A 19205-nucleotide genomic window follows, 5' to 3' on the forward strand; every position below is an offset into this window, starting at 1 on the left:
GGAATCTTATCCTGGAAGTGAGAACAATGTAACCTAAAATTTGTACCCTCATATTAATTTTAAAAAATAAAAATATCCAAAAAAAAAAAGAAATCTTGTAAAATCAGAGATTATTATACTTGATCGGAATATTTTCTTTGATCTCTAGGACGTGTTATCAAGACCTCAGGTGGTAATTGCACATTAGCTATTACTGTGATGACAGGAGCAAGTGTAAAGTCTATATTTTGGTACCCAACATCGGCTGCTCATTAGCTCATTACAGCTATCAATTCTGGTGACACAAGCTGTTTGCATTCTGTCACATTGTCAGCAGTAAAAACTGTTTGATCACTGATTTTGAAACAATTTGCAGTACCAAACGTTATTTTTCTTAATCAGATCTTTCATCACATGATCCAATAATGGCTTTCTCCTCAAAATGAAACTTTGCATATCTGTTGATTAAAATTATCTTAGTTAAGTTACATTAGAATGCAAAGACGGATTCTAATGTGGAATCCATGTGTGGAAATAGATTTCTAATCTATTCTTTCAAATGTAATCTTTTCTAATGCAAGCCACAATGAAATTACACTCTGACTGACATCCTTAGCACATCCTCCAAGACCTAATTCCAGCAGGCCCATAGGCCTTTCCTCTTTCACCCTTATTCTCCTTATCTATTATGGACACACTGGCCCACTTTCAGTTCTTAAACTTATCTACCTTCACACCTACTTAGACGCTGAGTTTTATGGTTGCTCTTCTGGAAGACTCTTTCTCCATCATTTTGCCTAAGTAACTCCTACTGACCCTCTACCTTTCAATTAAATGACATTTTCTCAGAGAAGCTTTACCCAATTTTAGCCAAGGTCTCCTGTTACATACTCTCAACATCCTATACATTTCCTTCACAGAGTTTAACAGAGTATAATTAAATAATTACATGTTTAATTGCTGGTTTAGTGTCTTCCCACTTTGTTTGTAAGCAATTTTGATGATACTCAATACTGTGAAACAGATGGATGGGAAACATAAAAGTGTTGTAACTAGTGAGACCTTTCTGGCTTTAATGAGTATTTACTGTAGGGATTTCTCATGTCTAGAAACAATGACACTAGATATTCTCATGGTGAGCTTTGCCACCAAGAACTGGGCAGCAAAGAGTATATCTTCAGTCTCCCCCATTGAGAGCAAGTGAGAGATGAGGAAAGAGATAGCTTTCTTGGAGTACCAGTGAAAATTCTCTTTTCAGTGCTTGCTTCGGCAGCACATATACTAAAATTGGAAGGATACAGAGAAGATTAGCATGGCCCCTGCAAAGGATGACATGGAAATTTGTGAAGCATTGCATATTTTTATGGAAACTTTACCTCTTTCATGTTTACATGGATGAAGATGGAACATATTCTTCTTAGCAAAGTATCTCAAGAATGGAAGAAAATGTATCCAATGTACTCAGTCCTACTATGAAACCAGTTTATAGCTTTCATGTGAAAGCTATAACCCAACTAGCCCAAGAAGGAGGGGAAAGGGGAGAGGGAGGGGAGGGGAGTGGGGAGGATGGTGGAGGGAGGGTAATTGGTGGGACCACACTTACAGTGCATTTTACAAGGGTACATGTTAAATTTACTAAGTGTAGAATATAAATGTCTTAACACAACAACTAAGAAAACGCTGTGAAGGCTACGTTAACCAGTTTGATGAAAATATTTCAAATTGTATATAAAACCAGCACATTGTACCCCATAATTGCATTAATGTACACAGCTATGATTTAATAAAAAAAGAAAAAAGAAAATTTTCTTTTCCTCTGTCCCTTCCCATGAGAAGAATAGCATGTCCCAACCCTTGTCATCCCTTTCACCACTAAGGTGAATGTTTACTGAGTTGCAAGAGCTACTGTTTCATCTTGTGCCCCTAGAGTGTGGAGAAATATCTTAAGAGTAAGTTGTCTAATATATATATATATATTAGACATTATACATATATATGGGACAATCAAAAATCAAAGACTAGAATAAAGGTCTTAAAGCAACACAGTGGTGAATGAGATTTCTTGATACAAGAAAAGAGAGGGCATAAAATAGTGCACCATTTATATTTAAGGGAAGATCAGAGGAAGAGAAAAGCATGCTGAGTGGGAGCAGCTAAAGGTAAGGGGGAGAACGCAGGAAGGCTGTATGTCTTGGTGGCTGAGAGAAGACTTTCAAGTCAGTGCTTTCATGATGCAAAAGAATTTGAGTATGATTTCATGATTTTCAAATTTGTTTCCAACATCGTGTCCTGGCTTCAGTGCTGGTATGTAAACTCTTGCTCAGGAAATGCCTCTCCCACTGTGTGTGTGTGTGTGTGTGTGTGTTATGAGGTAGAACAGAAGAGGGGGGAGACAGAGAATGAAAGAGGGTTTCCTGCCGTCGTTTCTCTGGTTGCCATCTTCCCTTTGCCCATTCAGTCTTAACCTTGCTGTAGTCCAAGGCTATGCTGGAAAACATCCCTGACCCTGACTCTCTCGACTTCCCATCCTGTCCCACGAGAGGTGAAGATCCTGTATGGGTGCCCCAACACTTCTCTCCCTAACTCTCCACTTCTAGGTGGAAGGAAATTCACTTTACCCAACTCTGTGGTCAACGCCCAACCCCTATCCCATGCCCAAACATCCTGAGTTTTCTAAATCTCTGAGTTCTTGCCACACTCTAAATAATTCATATTAAAAAGAAAGATTTAACAATTTTAAGCTTGACTTATCTGAATTTCCTACCTTTACTTGAATTCGGCAGATAGTAATTCCTATTAGTGCTATGCTTAAAGATGTAGGCTCTATCTGATAGGCCATCAGTCACTTACAATTCCTTTTTGATTGTTTTGGGGAGCAAAACCATCAAATCATTTGTCAAATCATTTGTCTGATATCCTTGATTTTACAAGATATTCAGAGACTTACATAAAACATGAAATACAATTTTATGGGATGTGTTTTGAATGTTGCTGTCCCTTACCTCTTGTGACTTTGCATAGTCTAGAAAGAAATGCTTTCCAGTAGTTCAAGTTTCTGTGAGGAAGGAGATTGATTTTTCTTGGGTGTGGTTTTATTGAATCTCTGAGATTATGCCATGTCCCAGGGGCTACATACACTTCCTATTCGCAGAGTCAGTTTGAATTCAGAGTCCTCCCTAACTCTCACCTTGCACATCTAAAAATCTGCATCATAGCACCTGAATATAAGAAAGGGAGGAACCAGGGCACAGCATAATCAATGGTGAACTTCATCTGAACATGGGCTTCCCAGTCACATGCCAGGTTCTTGATCTCCAGCCATAGCTTTTTACATGTTCTTCTTAGGTCCAGTCAAGGAAAAGATGGAAGGGGCAATATTCATTAGAAATATTCTATCATGTTTCCTGCCTCAGAAATGAAATGACAAAGGATCGTATATCTAAAATTAGCTTTACACTGCCCAGTGAATAATTTTATCTAAAACATGAAAGTAAATGTGAGCTCTCTCTACAAATAATTTTTAATAATGTATATAATCTATCAAAACTATTGTCATTCAACATGTAGTCAGTACAAAAGTTATTAGTGAGATATTCTGTCTTTTTTATTGGTAGTGAGTCTAAAATCTGTGTATTTTGAAGGGGGGCAGAACAAGATGTCCACTAGAAGCAGCTTTCCTCAGAAGCTCTTGCACAGAGGGAGCGGAAAGCCAAGGGTGGGAAGTTAAAAGGGAGTTAAACAAAAGGAGAAGAATGCCGGGTACACACCATCCCACTGAGACAAACTTCCAGAAAAGGAAGAAAAAAGTTAGTGGAATATAGTTACTGAGTGACTACAGGGGAAGGCTCTTGTTGTCAAGGGGATGGGAGACCCCTACCCCAACTGGGGGGCCCATGTGGTGGATTTTCCATGAGCAAGCAGGGAACAAAGGACTTCTCACCTCAGCCCACAGGAGAGAGTCTCGAGTTCCCGGTTCTCCTACACCTCCAGCTCTGAGCCCAGTGTCCATCTTGCCTGTCACAAAATAGAACAAACTTTCTCTCTGCCATTCTGGGCCCACAGGCTACCCTTTCCGCCATCTGTTTGCCTGGTACACTGACCCCTTCAGAAGCTGGAGTGTTTGGGGAATATTCTAAGGGACTGATCCATTGTGTGGATTGCTGAGTAGTAGTAGCACAGAAACGGTGGTGCTGCAGTGACAACTCAGTGTGGAGAAGTGTGGTCTCAGCTGCCTCCCTTTCCTATGGAAAGAGTTCTTCCCCCATCCCCTCTTTGCTTGCACTGCATGGGCAAGCTTGGCAAGAAATCTTGGTTGAAGTTGGCCACAGATTCTTGCTCTCCTGCCACTACTATTGGACTTTCTTTGTGCTGTGGTGAGGGAGGTTGTAATAGAGAGGAGATTCCGTAGGTCTAATGCAGATTCTCCTCCAGCTACCACCAGCAGGAGGTGCATAGGTGTCTGGATCTTGATTCAGCAGAGATTCCAGCTAAGTGCTGCAACACCTTGGGATTGGGTGGAGGGTGAGGTGATGCCAGGACACAACCAGACTGCGCTGACTCGCCAGGTAGGCACTCAGAGACTCTGATTGCAGCCCTGAAAGGGAGTTTTGCAAAGCTACTGGGGAAAGGCCACAAGCACAATCTCTAGCTCTAGTTCCTGGGGCCTTCCAATCTGATCTCAACTCACCAGTTTTAACTGCCTTCCATTTGATCCTGCAATTCCTTTACTAGGTATCTACTCAGATGAACAAAAATCATTTTACCACAAAGACATTTGCACCAGAATATTTACCTCAGCTCAATTCATAATTGCCAAGTTGTTGAAGCAACCTCAGTTCCCTAAATTCCCTTGAATCAATGAACTGTGTCATATGCATACCATGGAATACTATACAGACGTAAGAAAAGTTGAAGACTTTACATTTCTTATGTTTACGTGGATGGAGCTGAAACACATTCTTCTTAGTAAAGTATCTCAAGAATGGAAAAAAGACCTCAATGTACTCAATACTAATATGAAACCAGTATGTAAACATTGCATGTCTATACAAACAATAAAATACAAATATAGTTTTAAAAGGGGGGAGAGAAAAGGAGGGACAGGGGTGGAGAGAAGGGAGGGCAATTTGAGGGAGAAGGGAGGGCAATTGGCGGGGTCTCATCTAATATACACATTGGGAGGGTGTTCAGCTTGTCCCCTCCCCAGGTGACGGACTGAACTACAGCGTGAACTTAACCTTGGAAGTGAGAACATTATAACCTAAAAATTGTACCTTGTAATAATTTAAAATAAAAGAAAAAAATAAAAATCTGTGTGTATTTCACACTTATGGCACATCACTAGTGAAAGACATAAAAATAAATTGTATGGAATGTATGATAATTTATTAATTACATTTATTTTTATTTTATTATTTATCGCTTCACTTGTCTGACAACAGAACACCCAGACATGTGTACCAGTATTGGAACTCAGTCCAATTTCACATTTTGCAGACTTTCAGTCACATAAAAACCATAGTTTTATACATATTTTGCAATTTTGTTGCTAGGGAGGCAGATGACATATGGAATATGCGTCTCTCTTTGTATCATTTCCCCAAGCCCCACAAATGTTGGAGGTGGGCCTGATTTCTTCCTGTCCATCCTGTAAGCAGGTGCAAGGGCAGCAGAGACACCTGAGAAGCCCCAGGGCTGCTCCATGACAGGGCTTCCCACTGGGCTTTCTCATCCCTGAATATTGTCCCACATTCTCTCCCTGACTCCTCAACTTCTTCCTTTCAACGCAATACGTATTTTATTGGTTAAATAAATTAGTGGGTTTGTTTTCTGGTACGGCTCAAAGTCATCTGTTCGATGCACAACGAACGCCAGTAGTAGCAGCACAGAAGGAAAGAGGCTGAGAAAGTTTAAGTGTTAGGATCAAAGTTTAACAGTTAGCTACCCAGGCTTCTCATTCCGAGCCATTGCCCTTTCGATTTCATTTTGTGGCTTCATTTGCGGTGTCATTTGGACCAAGAGAAACGGAATGAAGGAAGCTTTTTAGGTGAGAAAACAACATGAGCAAAGAAGCAGAAAATAGCAGCTCAGGTTGGCCAAGCCCACGGTCTGTGTTAGGAAAAGCAAAAAAGGTGGGAAGGAACAGGGCTGTGCTAATGAATCCCTGGGTGTCGGGCTCGGGATTCTTCATTTGGTTCTGATGACTGTATGCTGTATTCTTTAGATAAACGAATTGAAATAGAGAAGCACAATTTTTTTAATTAATAAAAATGCTATTCATTTGTCCTTGAGAGGAAGCCGTTGTTCATCTTAGGAGTGAGAGGAGAGATAGGTAACTGAACCCGCACCTGCAATGGTAGAGTCCTGCTGTCCACACCTTCTCGTCTTTCCGTCTTCCTGACACTGCCCGGCTGGGGCCTCAGTGCTAACAGCTGCCCATCAGCATGGCCAGGCTGCAGAGGTTGAATGGGTCAGTTCCAACTCTGGCCACCACCGTTCAGCCACATGGCCACAAGAGCATGAATTAGTCACCTCTTTGTGCACTAAGGACAAAATATTGACTTTTTCAGTTGATACACAATACTTTTATATACCTTTGTTTTAAAGGGAAATAATTATATGCCTACACTTTTAAAAAAAAATCTGAAAACAACAGAATATTCCTTTTTTTTTTTTTTCTTTTCTTAAACAGAGGCCCTTTCTTTTACCCTGGTAGAGTGCCATGGCATCACAGCTCACAGAAACCTCAAACTCTTGGGCTGGAACAACCCTCTTGCCTCAGCCTCCTAAATAGCTGTGACTGCAGTCACCTGCCACAATGTATGGCTAATTTTTCAATTTTTAGTAGAAATTGGGTCTTGCCCTTGCTCAGGCTGGTCTCCAACTCCTGAGCTCAAGCAATCCATGTTTGGCTTGCCAGAGTGCTAGGATTACAGATGTGAATCACCGCACCTGGCCCAGAGTATTCCTTTCAAAACATGTGTAGGATTATGCCATTCTTTTGCTTGACACAGAGTCTCGCTATGTCACCCTCGGTAGAGTGTCATGGTGTCACAGCCCACAGCAACCTCAAAGTCTTGGGCTTAAGCTATTCTCTTACCTTGGCCTCCCGAGTAGCTTGAACTACAGGTGCCTGTCACAATGCCTGGATTTTTTTTGTTACAGTTGTTGTTGTTGTTTAGCTGGCCCAAGCCAGGGTCAAACCTGCCAGCTCTGGTGTATGTGGCCAGCACCGAGCCCCCACAGTGGTTTTTTATGTTATCCAGAGAGAAAGTCCTTATAACCTCCTAGAAGGCCTTACACAACCTGGCCCTCATCATCCTTCTAGTCTGGGTTCTATTTCTGTTTCTTTTGCTCACTCTGTCTGGTATCTTCGCTGTGCCTCTGACACACCAGGCCCACTCCTGCCTGGGGATGTTGGCACTTGCCATTCTCTCTGCCTACGACACTCTTCCCCACTTACAGCATATAATCCCCGACTTTCTCCTGATCTTTTCTCAGACATCCTCTTGTCTACGAGGCCTCCCTAAGCAGTCTTTTTAAACAGCATTCCTGCCTCAGGTTACTGTATCATCTTTTTATTTCATTTTCCAACATGCCCTCTGACGCCTAGATCTTTTATTTAAGTATTTGTTTTCAGTCTCTCTTCTTACCCCTAAAACAGTGATTTTTCAACCAGTGCACTGTAGCACCCTGGTGTGCCATGAGAGGATCTTAGGTGTGCCATGAAGATTAATTAAAGATCATTAATTAAATTATTTTCAAAAGAAGTTCAAAGCACAGTAAGTATATTCTCTTTTTGACCTTTTTTTTTTTTTTGAGACAGAGTCTCACTATGTCACCCCCGGTAGAGTGCTGTGGCCTCACAGCTCACAGCAACCTCAAACTCTTGGGCTTAGGCGATTCTCTTGCCTCAGCCTCCCAAGTAGCTAGAACTACAGGCACCTGCCACAATACCTGGCTATTTTTTTGTTGCAGTTGTCATTGTTGTTTAGCTGGCCCTGGCTGGGTTGAACCCACCAGCCTTGGTGCATGTGGCCAGCACTCTAACCACTGTGCTATGGGCATTGAGCCTCTTTTAATTTTTTTTTCTTTTTTGATCAACATAATTTAAGTGTGCCAGGAGAGTTTAACTATAAGTCAAGTGTGCTATGAGATAAAAAAAAGGTTGAAAAATGGGCAGTATCTGTGTCTCGAAGAGTAGGGCATCAGCCCCATATGCCAAGGGTGGTGGGTTCAAACCCAGCCCTGGCCAAAAACTGCCAAAAAAAAAAAAAATGTTGAAAAACACTGCCCTAGAATGTAAGAACCAAGGGAGATTTGGCCCATTTTTCTCATGATTGTTTCTGCCAACACCTTTAACAGTGCTTGACACACAAAAGTGCTTGCTAAAAATTTATGAATCAAATGAATGAGACCGTTTATTTTCTGGTGGTTGAGCCACAATTTATCATTGAGCCTTTTGCTTTATTAAAGGAACTTCTGATTTTGTTGTTAATTTTAATGGATGTAGAGGAAGGTATTTGTTCTCCTGGGTATTTTGGGTTTCTATGTTTAAGTCACAAGGTTTTAGTCAGAATGACTAAAGATGATCTGTTTCTTCTAGGTCATAAAATGGAGCATTGCAAAGCTCAGGTGTGGTGAATTCTTATAATTTTAAGTTGCCTTGGCATCTGTTTGGAATACAAGTTTAACCTCTCCATACTAGAAGCAGGGCACAGTTGCCCAAGACAGTTTCCAGTTCTCTACTCACCTAAATGGCTCAAGCCAGTGGTAAGAGAATAAGTTAGGGACATGTCTCCTGCTTAGTGGTCTGGACTCCCCACCTCTTCCCTTTAAATGGACACGTCAGGCACTTGCCCAGGAACCTAAAGCGACCCACATACCGTCCCTTAGATACATAGCCACTTGCTCTCTTTCTCTCTGCCTCTTCATTCCTGCTTTGTGTGACACAGCAATGGAGGATTGTCCTCCCAACTAACTACGTTCTCCTAGCCCAAGATTTCTAAATATTAATAAAAACTTCTGAACTTCTTTCCTATTGTAGTAGTATATTGAATTTGTGCTTTCCTTCTACAACCAGGGGCTGGCCCTGGCCAGGTTTTCCTTCTGATGCTGGGGAGAATACACAGTTGGACTCCCAATGCCAGAGTAACAGGCAGGTGTAAACTGGACACAGATCAGACAAGAGCCAGGAGGGCATTGACCATGTAAACAAGTTTCCTGTGTAAGGGAACCCTGGTTGAGGGTTGGCCAGCGGGGCCATTCCAAGTAAAAGTATCCCACGAAAGTCACACTGGAAACACCCACGAAAGTCACACTGGAAACACCCAGGCCCAGCTCTTCTTCATTTCCTGTTAGGGCAGAGTTTCTTGTCACTGTGATACTAGAATTCCAATTTAACTAGGGCTTACCAAGACACTGGGACCTTGCAAACTTTCCATCTTCTGCTTTTGACATAAGCTCCATCTGTGGTCAGAAATACAATGATTCCATCTGTCTAGTCTACCATTTCTACTCTGATTATATTTTCTATGTGTGTCTGATTTGGGCTATTACAGTATTTCTTCATGCTTACTGACATCCTAACTTTGAAAATAGTTCAAAGCATCTATTGCTTTTTTATAGAACCAGTTTTAATACTTGAGGGTGAAGGAGTTTTTTCTACTATGTCAAAATAGTAACATGCACAGAGGTTCAGTAAATGCAGGTTGACATGGTGTAGTCATGACTGTCTTTTAATGATGGATCAAATAATGCCACAGAAATTACAGTCGTAATCCATGGGTATCAATTATGTATCAAGTTACTCAAGATCCACAAAAGGACAAACAAATCTTGCAAGTCCTGAAGATATCAAGACATGGGGAATCAGAGAATAGAAGGAACAGAAGACATAAAAGGGCAGATTTCTATGATGTTGCTTCCATGTTTATCTCCAACTGTTTAAACATTGAAAACACTTTCCAGATGGTAATTGATCTTTTCCATCCTGGTATGTCTTGCTTCTATATACGATTATAAAAGTAATTGGCATAATATTCATAAGAATAACTTTAGTGATTCCTGCAGATTTACAGATTCTCCTTGTCCTTCACTGGCAGAGGATTTTCGAAGGGTGGCCAAGGTCTATTGAAGAAAGTACTAGTGGTGTAGGCCTTTATTGTTATCTCAGCAAGATAAAAGACGATTATTTCAATCCTGATGTGGATAAGAAAGACAGAGACAATGTTTCCTAATTCAAGATCTGATTGATTAGTAGGTCTTGGCCTACTAACAGATTTCAAACCAGTTGTCATTGCTATAACCATTCCCCTACTCTCTGCCATGCTTCTCCTAGGTTTTTTTTTTTTTTTTTTTTTTGGACATCTCAGGGCTTTTGAAAAACAAGACTATTTCTCAGAAAATATTCAAGATCTTTGAATAGAGAGACTATTTGGATCTTAGAATAGCTCTTAGAATTTCTAGTCTTTGCTACAAAGAAACAGTTGACTTAAATGGCTATCCCTTAGCTACTGTTCATTAGAAGCTGAGCGTCTGTGAAGCTGAAGCCATTTTGACAGCTCATTGATAACTGTAACAATTTTGTAATAGTTAGTGGTCTGAAAATGTGATCCCTCGTAGCACAAGGTTCCTAAGTGTAATTTATTTTAAAATATGAAGAACACTTCCAACTTATCTATCATATTCAAGCCTACCATCATCTTCTACAAAAGCATAATGTCATTCCTCTGTTCAGAATAGTAGTCTACAGAATCAAAGTAATTTATCTTTACCATTCAAGCCTCTCTGGAAGCCTTCCCTCCTGGCAAGCTGTTCTACTTACTGTCTTCCAAGTTCCAAAGGAACTCCCTTAAGAATTGCCATTGCCATACTTTTGTCCATAAATTTCTCCTGTACTTAGCATAACCTATGTATGTCCCTAGGTCTAGTCAAATGCAACATCTGTCATGAATCCTCCCTTGGTCTGGCCATGCTCCAATTCTGATCTTCTAGTCACTTAATATCTTGTAATACTCAGGATCATGAATTTGGTATCGAATCTTATATCTTACCAGCAAAAAGTCTTGGGCAGATCCCAGTTTCATCATCCATTGAACACTGCCCACAATTACCAAACACACAGAATTGTGAAATATTAAACTTTGTAAACTCTAAAAAGTTACAGAAATATTAGATATATCATTATAACTGCTGTCCAATGCCATGTGTTGTTTGTTTTTTCTAATTTCCATTTTATGTACAGATATCTTATTTCTCCATCGACATCCTAAAATCCTTGACAGCGCTGGATAGTTTTTAGAATTTATCTCTTTAATATGCCTGGTCAAGTGTCCACTCTAGTCTACATGAACAAAAATCTTTTCCAATTGATGGACTAGATTTAATACAGTGATGAGATGCTTCACTGGTTAGTTACACGTGTGTGTGAAGATAGTGCTTAATTCTTTTGTTATTAGTTACAGGATCTCTTGGGTAATTGAAAATAGAACCATTGTGACAAAGAGGAGCTATGTTCTTTATATTAATTTAAAAATTACGTACTTCTCTTTTTCATCTCTTTGCTGGAAAACCAGTGCTAAAATGATGAAATGCTAACTGTTATGCACCTTTAGCTTTATGAGTTAGGACCCAACTTTATGTGTCTCCAGCTATAGACTGATTTGCAACTTAACCCACTGAGGGTGAGCTATGTGTCAAAATGCAGTGGCTTTTTAAGGAAAGCTTTCAAATACCTAAAAAGGTGGAGAAGCTGGTGATGGGGTGGGAGAAGAGAAAAGATGTTTTCTTTTCGTGACCTCATTTTTTATTCACTGACAGAAGGGATTAGTGGCTACTTTAAAGACTTGTGTCAGTGGCGTCTCTAGGGTTTACTTCAGTAGTTATCTACAGCAAACATGATGGTCTGGAGCACAGCAAGTATAACGTGAAGACAAATAGATTATTTTGAAAGCCACTCTTCATAGGAAATCATAGGAAATTGAGCGATTTGTTTCTATGTATGAGTATAAAATTACCCCCAAGTGTTCATGGAGGCTTTACGGCACACTTGAAGGCAACCTGAAACTCTCCCCCACCCCTTATCTTTGACAGCTGCTATTGGACTTAGTGGAGGTTCATGTGCTTCCACTGAGGGCAACCAGCATTGGATTCCCTCTACAAAGGGAGAAAAGAGAAAAAACAGGGATATTCCTTTTTATGCTTCCCAGTGGTTTTGAATGTTTTAGGGTATTTAATTAAAATTATTAAAATCACTTTAAAAATCACAGGAACTTTACAACTGCTTGATGAACAAGGGGGAGAGAAATTACTGGATAAAACATAGAGTTATTTCTTTTTTTTAGAGTTATTTCTAAAAATAAGATTTCGCAATTCAGCAACATCTGTCAAAAACTTTAAAATGTTTATTCTTATTTACTCAGAAGTCCTATTCCTCACAATATTTCACATATAAACAATAGTAAATATGTTATTTACCAAGGTGGTTTATGTTATATAAAATGAAATACATATAATGAAACCATTAAAATACTGCCATTAAAAGTGATGTTTATAGTAAGATGGGATGATGTTAAGGGAAAAAACCCAGACATAAAATTATACAGGAATGTTTGGAAAGTATCCAGGCACTTTTAATATTATTTTTCATATCTTATGGCTGGATACTTTCTAGACAACCCTAGTATATGTTGTATGATAAAATCTGTAAAAAGAAAACAAAGTAATATATAAAATATAACAAAATAATAATAGGATTGGCATAAGTAGTATTGAGTTCTCTCAAATTTTCTGTTGAATTTTGTAAGGACAAATTCAACTTAAAAATAGAAGGACTTAATTACCCTTGCTGAAAATAGGAGAAGATATTTTTCTCCCCTCCTTTTTCCCAGAGCATGTTTTAGAACATTTGTAAGTATCCATGGGGATTGCTTCAGGGACACCCATGGATCTCAGCTTCTACTGATGCTCAAGCCCTTACATAAAATGGCATGGTATTTGCACACAACCTATGCACATCATTCTGTGTACTTTAAGTCACCTCTTGATTACTGATAATAATGCCTGCATATCACATCATTTGCATTCCAGTTCTGCTTTTTGGAACCGTTATGGGATTTTTTCTCTCCAAACACTTTCCATCTGCAGTGTGTTGAATCAGTGGATGCACAATTCCAGGACCTGCAGGACCGCTGCACTTTCTCCTGTTCTTGAGATGCGTATTGATCATTGTGAAGACTAGATAGGCCTTTTATCAGGGCAGGGATGTCTCTCTTAAGAACCTGGGAATGATCTCTTTGAAACGTAAACATCAAGTCAGATAGCGCCCCTGCTTCTAGCTTCTGTGTGATGGCAGGAGGCTAACTTCAGCACATACCTGGCTCCAACTGCGAAACTGCCTTCTGTCATAAGAATCTGAGAAGTTTGTTTTTTCTCTGAATAATATCAATTAGCTAACACAAACGATCACTCCAATGATGAGGTAAGGAAGGAACTGTGTGTGACAAATGGTGCCACCATTGTTTTGCCTAAGGAATAAGTGTTATCTTGGAAGCACGTATGCAATGGATTATATCTGCTCGGCAGTCCAAGGAGGGGTCCTTCTGTCTTTGCAATCCTGGTGGATTACCTGTTATGTGCCTCACCTTCTAGCTTAATGTTATTCAATAATAAAAATGCTTTTTCTTTCTACTGTCTTTATGAAGAGGATTTTTGGGATTGGGAGAAGATTTTGTTTCTAATTATAATCCCATAATTTTAAATTTTATGTAATGAGCTTCATTGTGCTTACGATGGAAAAATATATTTTATTTTATAATTGGTGTCTGTTTTCCTAACTGATGATTTTTTATCTTTCTGTTAACAATGAGTTTATAACCATGTTATTAGTTTATCCTAATCTAATCTATAAGCTCCCCTCCACTCCAAATTCTCTTGACTTGAACACTGTGTTCCATTTTCTTCTGAGCTACATGATGTAGGGTTTTATGCCTGAGAAATTCAGCAGTACCGTATGGCTGTGATTAGGAGTTCCACTAGTCTCCTGGGGAAGTCAGCCTAAAGCCTTCCCTCCGGTTCAAAACAACCACTTATTAATTCTGGCTAGACCTTCCTTTGGTTTCTGCTTTTGGATTTTAAAATATTCCTTCTTTTGGTGGGTGTGGCAGCTCACACCTGTAATCCTAGCACTTTGGGAGGCTGGGATGGGAGGATCACTTGAGCTTAGGAGTTCAAGGTCAGCCTGAGCAAGAGTGAAATACTGTCTCTACTAAAAATAAAAAAAAAAAAAATTAGCCAGGCATGGTGGTATGTGCCTGTAGTCCTACCTACTCGGGAGGCTAAGGCAGGTGGATTGCTTGTGCCCAGGAGTTTGAGGTTGCTGTGAGCTACACTGACGCCTCAGCAATCTAGCCTGAACAACACAGTGAAACTCTGTCTCAAAAAAATAAATAAATATATATTTTTTCTTTTCTTTATTCTCTGATGCTCCTTTGAGGGCTTTGAGTTTCATTCTATATTAAATGTGAACAGGTTTTGTATATAATTTAATGTTCAAACGAGAACACTTTTAAGAGTGAAAAAGGTGAGGTTAATAATTACTTGGAAGTTATGCTCAAACCAGGACTGCCCTAGGCAAAACTGCGTGTAAGACTGCCAGATAAAGTATTCCTCCTTTGGTGGGTGTGGCGGCTCACACCTGTAATCCCAGCACTCTGGGAGTGCCAAGTTAAATTTGAGTTGCAGATAAAAAATATATTTTTTTCATTTTGGGTTTGTTTTTGTGTGCACTCATGTTTATGTATGCCCAGTAACAATCCTGTTAAAAACTTTCCAGGTTGCAGCTCTGAGAAGAAAGTGGAATGGACTGTGCACAAGTCAAAAGCATCTGGAAGCATCTGTGTCTCAGAGTAGCGGTTTATTGGTAATAAACCAGTAAATTGAGAATGAATCGAAAGTTAACATAAAAATAGGTAGACAGATAGATAGATAAATGCAAAGATTGGGGAACATACTTATACCAAATCAATTGTTTGTTGTTTATGTGAAATTGAAATTGAATTGAGCATTCTGTATTTATGTTTGTTAGATCTAACAGTTGCAGATGTATGGTCATCAAAAATATACTCATTGAAACTGTTTTCCTTAAGTGGTAATTTCTTAATTAGGGCTAAGGCATATAACTCAGCATATACAATAGTAACTTAAAAGAAGTTAATAAGTTAAACACATTAAACCTAATGAGTAATGCCTAGACAATTTAAAGGGTAGAAAAAATTATTTATGTGATTAAAAAAAAAAGCTATTTCCTTACTCTTTAGGGAAAAAATTAAATTAATTTTCCTACTAGGACACTAAAGAATAGACATTATTTGAAAGGCCAAAGTAAGTATTGGGTTCTTTATATCTTCTAAAATTTATTTTCTCTTTTCACATATTTGTTTCCATAAACATTTTGAGTATCAAATACAAAAAAAAATATTTTAGTATATAAAAGTGATCATCCAATTTTTTGGTATTCTACAACATAGCGACGTTTTTCACTACAGTCAGGAGTACCTATTTGCTAGTAAGTCTTCTGAAATGTCTCAGTACAAGTTCATTATTCTTCTCTTGGCCGGTAAAGTGCCTGAATAGAACAAGGAGAGACTACTTGAGAAGGCAGGTGTGGGTAGCTCATTTACTCCCCCTTTTGGTAGCTTAGCTCGACACCCATCTGAGTTAGTTTAACAAAAGAACAAGCTGAACTCTGGGTACCCTTTACCCTTTGAAACAAAGCTGTGTTTTTCATGTCCCGTAACACTGTTAAAGAAATCTCTCCTCCTCACATTGTCAAAATCAAGCAGCCTGTCCTTCGTCTATCAAGATGTAGAACGGTAGCGTCAGGTGAGGTCCTAAGGATTCTTTCCGTGCAGCGTCTGGACTGCCCTTGCCCCAGCAGGCCTCTCTGTGAGATGACAGAGGCCAATAGAACAGCAGTGTGTACTTTGCTGTTTTCACTGACTGTATGCTCCCCAAGACACCCATTTTACTTTTATGCCTCTGGTTGCTAATTTTGTATGAGTTTATGCCTCCACTCATGACATGTACTCTCCAGATTTGGGGAAAATGATGGTGGTGTGATGTCAGACCAGATCTGCCCTTTCATTGTACTTTTATGAGGCAAAAAGGGGTTCTTACCCAAAATCCAGACTGAAGCCAGAAAATTCAATCACTTGTAAGTCATCCTTGTTTCCATTCTGAAAATCTATCTCCCTTTGCTCTTTATAGAATTGCAGAAAACAGAACTGTTAAGGAAAATAGATGCTTTTTTCCAAAAATCAAGATTTCAACTAGATTTTGCTCCTAATATATTTTCTTTCTTAAAATAGACTTGAGATTTAAATAAATGCATAAGTTTTAAGTTCTCTAAGTGTTCTCCAAACATCTTTCCAAAAGGAATGTATTAGTTTGCATTCCCACCAGCAGTGTAGAAGTGTTCCCTTTTCTCCACACTTAGAGAACTAAAAATAGATCTGCCATTCAATCCTACAACTCCTCTACTAGGTATATATCCAGAAGACCAAAAATCACTTTATAACAAATATATTTGTACCAGAATGTTTCTTGCAGCCCAATTCATAATTGCGAAGTCATGGAAGAAGCCCAAGTGCCCATTGACCCACGAATGGATCAATAAATTGTGGTATATGTACAACATGGAATATTATGCAGCCTTAAAGAAAGATGGAGACTTTACCTCTTTCATGTTTACATGGATGGAGCTGGAACATATTCTTCTTAGCAAAGTAGCTCAAGAATGGAAGAAAAAGTATCTAAAAGTATCTATATCTTTCATTTGAAAGCTATAACCCAATTATAGCCCAAGAATATGGGGAAAGGGGAAAGGAAGGGGAAGGGAGGGGGGAGAATAGGTGGAGGGAGGATAATTGGTGAGACCACAACTATGGTGCATCTTACAAAGGTACATGTGAAACTTACTAAATTGTAGAATATAAATGTCTTAACACAATAACTAAGAAAATGCCATGAAGGCTATGTTAACCAGTTTGATGAAAATATTTCAAATTGTATTTAAAACCAGCACATTGTAATGCACACAGCAATGATTTAATTAAAAAAAAAAGAAAGAAAAAACATAAGTTTTGACAAGTTTAACAAGTTCATATCTTTTTAAACAATAAATGTTTTAAAAAGACATGAACATTTTAGAGTATAAATTTCAGAGTTAGAAAAGAAATATTAGGTGAATAAATTTGTTAACAGATTTTATAAATTATTTTAGAGTGATCTGGGTTAGAGGTGCTTGCTTAAGGCACAAGTGTGAAATATAGTTTAAAGAAAAAATTTCAATGACTTATTCATCTTCTATCCTTCCCCCCCAACCCCTTAGAATATATTGAGTACTTTTATGGTCAAAGTCTTATTCCTTGCTCTTCTCTTTCATATAAACAAGCTAATATCCTGACTACAACATAAAACAAACCAACCTCTTTATTCTCTTCTCTGGCAGTTTGATGTTTCTATGCAGTACTCTCTGCCAAGTTAAGCTATAAATCCTCTTTGTTGACTTTACTGAAAGCTATAAGTAAATGATCCTGCTACATATTAAAGATAATTTTATTTTGCTCTAAAATTTTGGAATAAACAGAACATATCTCCCCACAGACACTATTTACTGTCATTTTTCCTGTTGATGAAGACATTTTAAACCGAATGTTTAATTTTAGAATACGTTCTACAGAAACATTTAAATTTTCCCCACTTGCTTTTGTATACTTTGCAGTGTATGGACAGGGCTGGGAGACTGCAAGTTGTATTTTTAGGCTCCTGTGATGCTGGAAGAATGTCAGAAAAATAATTGAAAGGAGAAACTTCTGGTCTCTAGCTCACACCAGCAGTAGTTGCTGGTAGTGTTGTTATGGTATTGGAACTCAGATTATTTCAGACTGTACAGTTGGAAATGGAAACAGAACTTTTCCACATGGACTGGCTCATTCTGATTCTTAGAATCAGCCAACAGTGAAGTGTCAGCTGTGCTCTCAGGCTGGGGCCATTAGCAGTTTCTTATCTCTAGGTATTATTTCCATTTCCTTCTTTCTCCCCAGCCCCTTTGACCAATTTATTCTTTTAATATTTCAGCATCTTTGTTACCAATTTCCTGTTATTTGTGTACATTCTTAGTGTTGTTTCTATTCTCTTTAATGGACATGGATTGATAAAGTACAGATAAGAAACTACTAGAAAAATAGAACGTATGTATTTGATAACAGAAAAAAGAGCCACCTCAAAAGTATGCTTCTTTTGTAACAAGATATAATATTTCATAAAAGGATGATGAACTACCTTCATACTTATGAAATGGATGTGGAAGCTGTATGCCATATTGTAAACTCAGCACAGCTTTCTGGAATGCAAATTTTGCTTGAAGATTTGTATTGTAAAGGACAATATTTTTTTTCATTCAAAATTTTTGGGACAGATGGTTTTACTAGTAAATTCTACCAAAGATTTAAAGAAAAATTGATCATAATCATTCATAGACTACAGAAAATAAGAGGCAGGAACACTTCACGTCTCATTCTATGAGTCCAATAAACATATTACCCTCACACTAAAGCCAGAAAAAGTCATCACAGATAATAAAACAAGAACCAAATATTCACTATGAATACAGATGCAAAAAAGCCAGCAACATATGAAAAAAGAGAGATTTATCACAGGAATGCAAGGTTGGTTTAACATACAAAATCAGTTAAATGTTCTACAATGTATCAATTACATAAAAGACCAAAAAGAAAAAAATCATCTGATTTTTCTTTTAGATGCAGCAAAAGAATTTAGCAAAATCCAACCCTCTTTTAAGACAAAAAATGCTGAGCTAAGTAGGACTACAAGAAAACTTTTAGAACTGATCAAAATCAATGAAAATGCTATATAGCTAATGTCATAATAGTGAAAAACTAAATTCTTTCCCCTAAGATTAAGACAAGGTTACTCACTCTTGCCACTTCTATTCAATATTGGGCTGAACATTCTAACCAGTCCAGTTCATCCAGAAAAAGAAATAAAATACAACTAGATTAGAAAGGAAGAAGCAAAACTGTCTCTTTTTTCAGATGCCATTATCTTCTATGTAGAAGATCCTAAGGAACCACCATACACAAAAAATTAGCACAAATAAATAAATTCAGTGAGACTGCAATACACAAGGTCAATATACAAATCAA

The 19205-nt window shown here is 38.4% G+C and overlaps 1 non-coding gene across 1 annotated transcript; it reads left to right on the plus strand.

The window, feature by feature from the left end:
• Positions 1 to 1236: 1236 nt before the first annotated feature.
• On the plus strand, positions 1237 to 1342 carry LOC111725913. Its single transcript, XR_002773856.1, has one exon. It is a non-coding gene; the product is annotated as a U6 spliceosomal RNA (small nuclear RNA).
• The last annotated feature ends 17863 nt before the right edge of the window (positions 1343 to 19205 follow it).

Source organism: Otolemur garnettii, unplaced genomic scaffold (assembly GCF_000181295.1).
Source record: "Otolemur garnettii isolate 467f Iridium unplaced genomic scaffold, OtoGar3 scaffold00002, whole genome shotgun sequence".
Classification (NCBI taxonomy): Eukaryota; Metazoa; Chordata; class Mammalia; order Primates; family Galagidae; genus Otolemur; species Otolemur garnettii.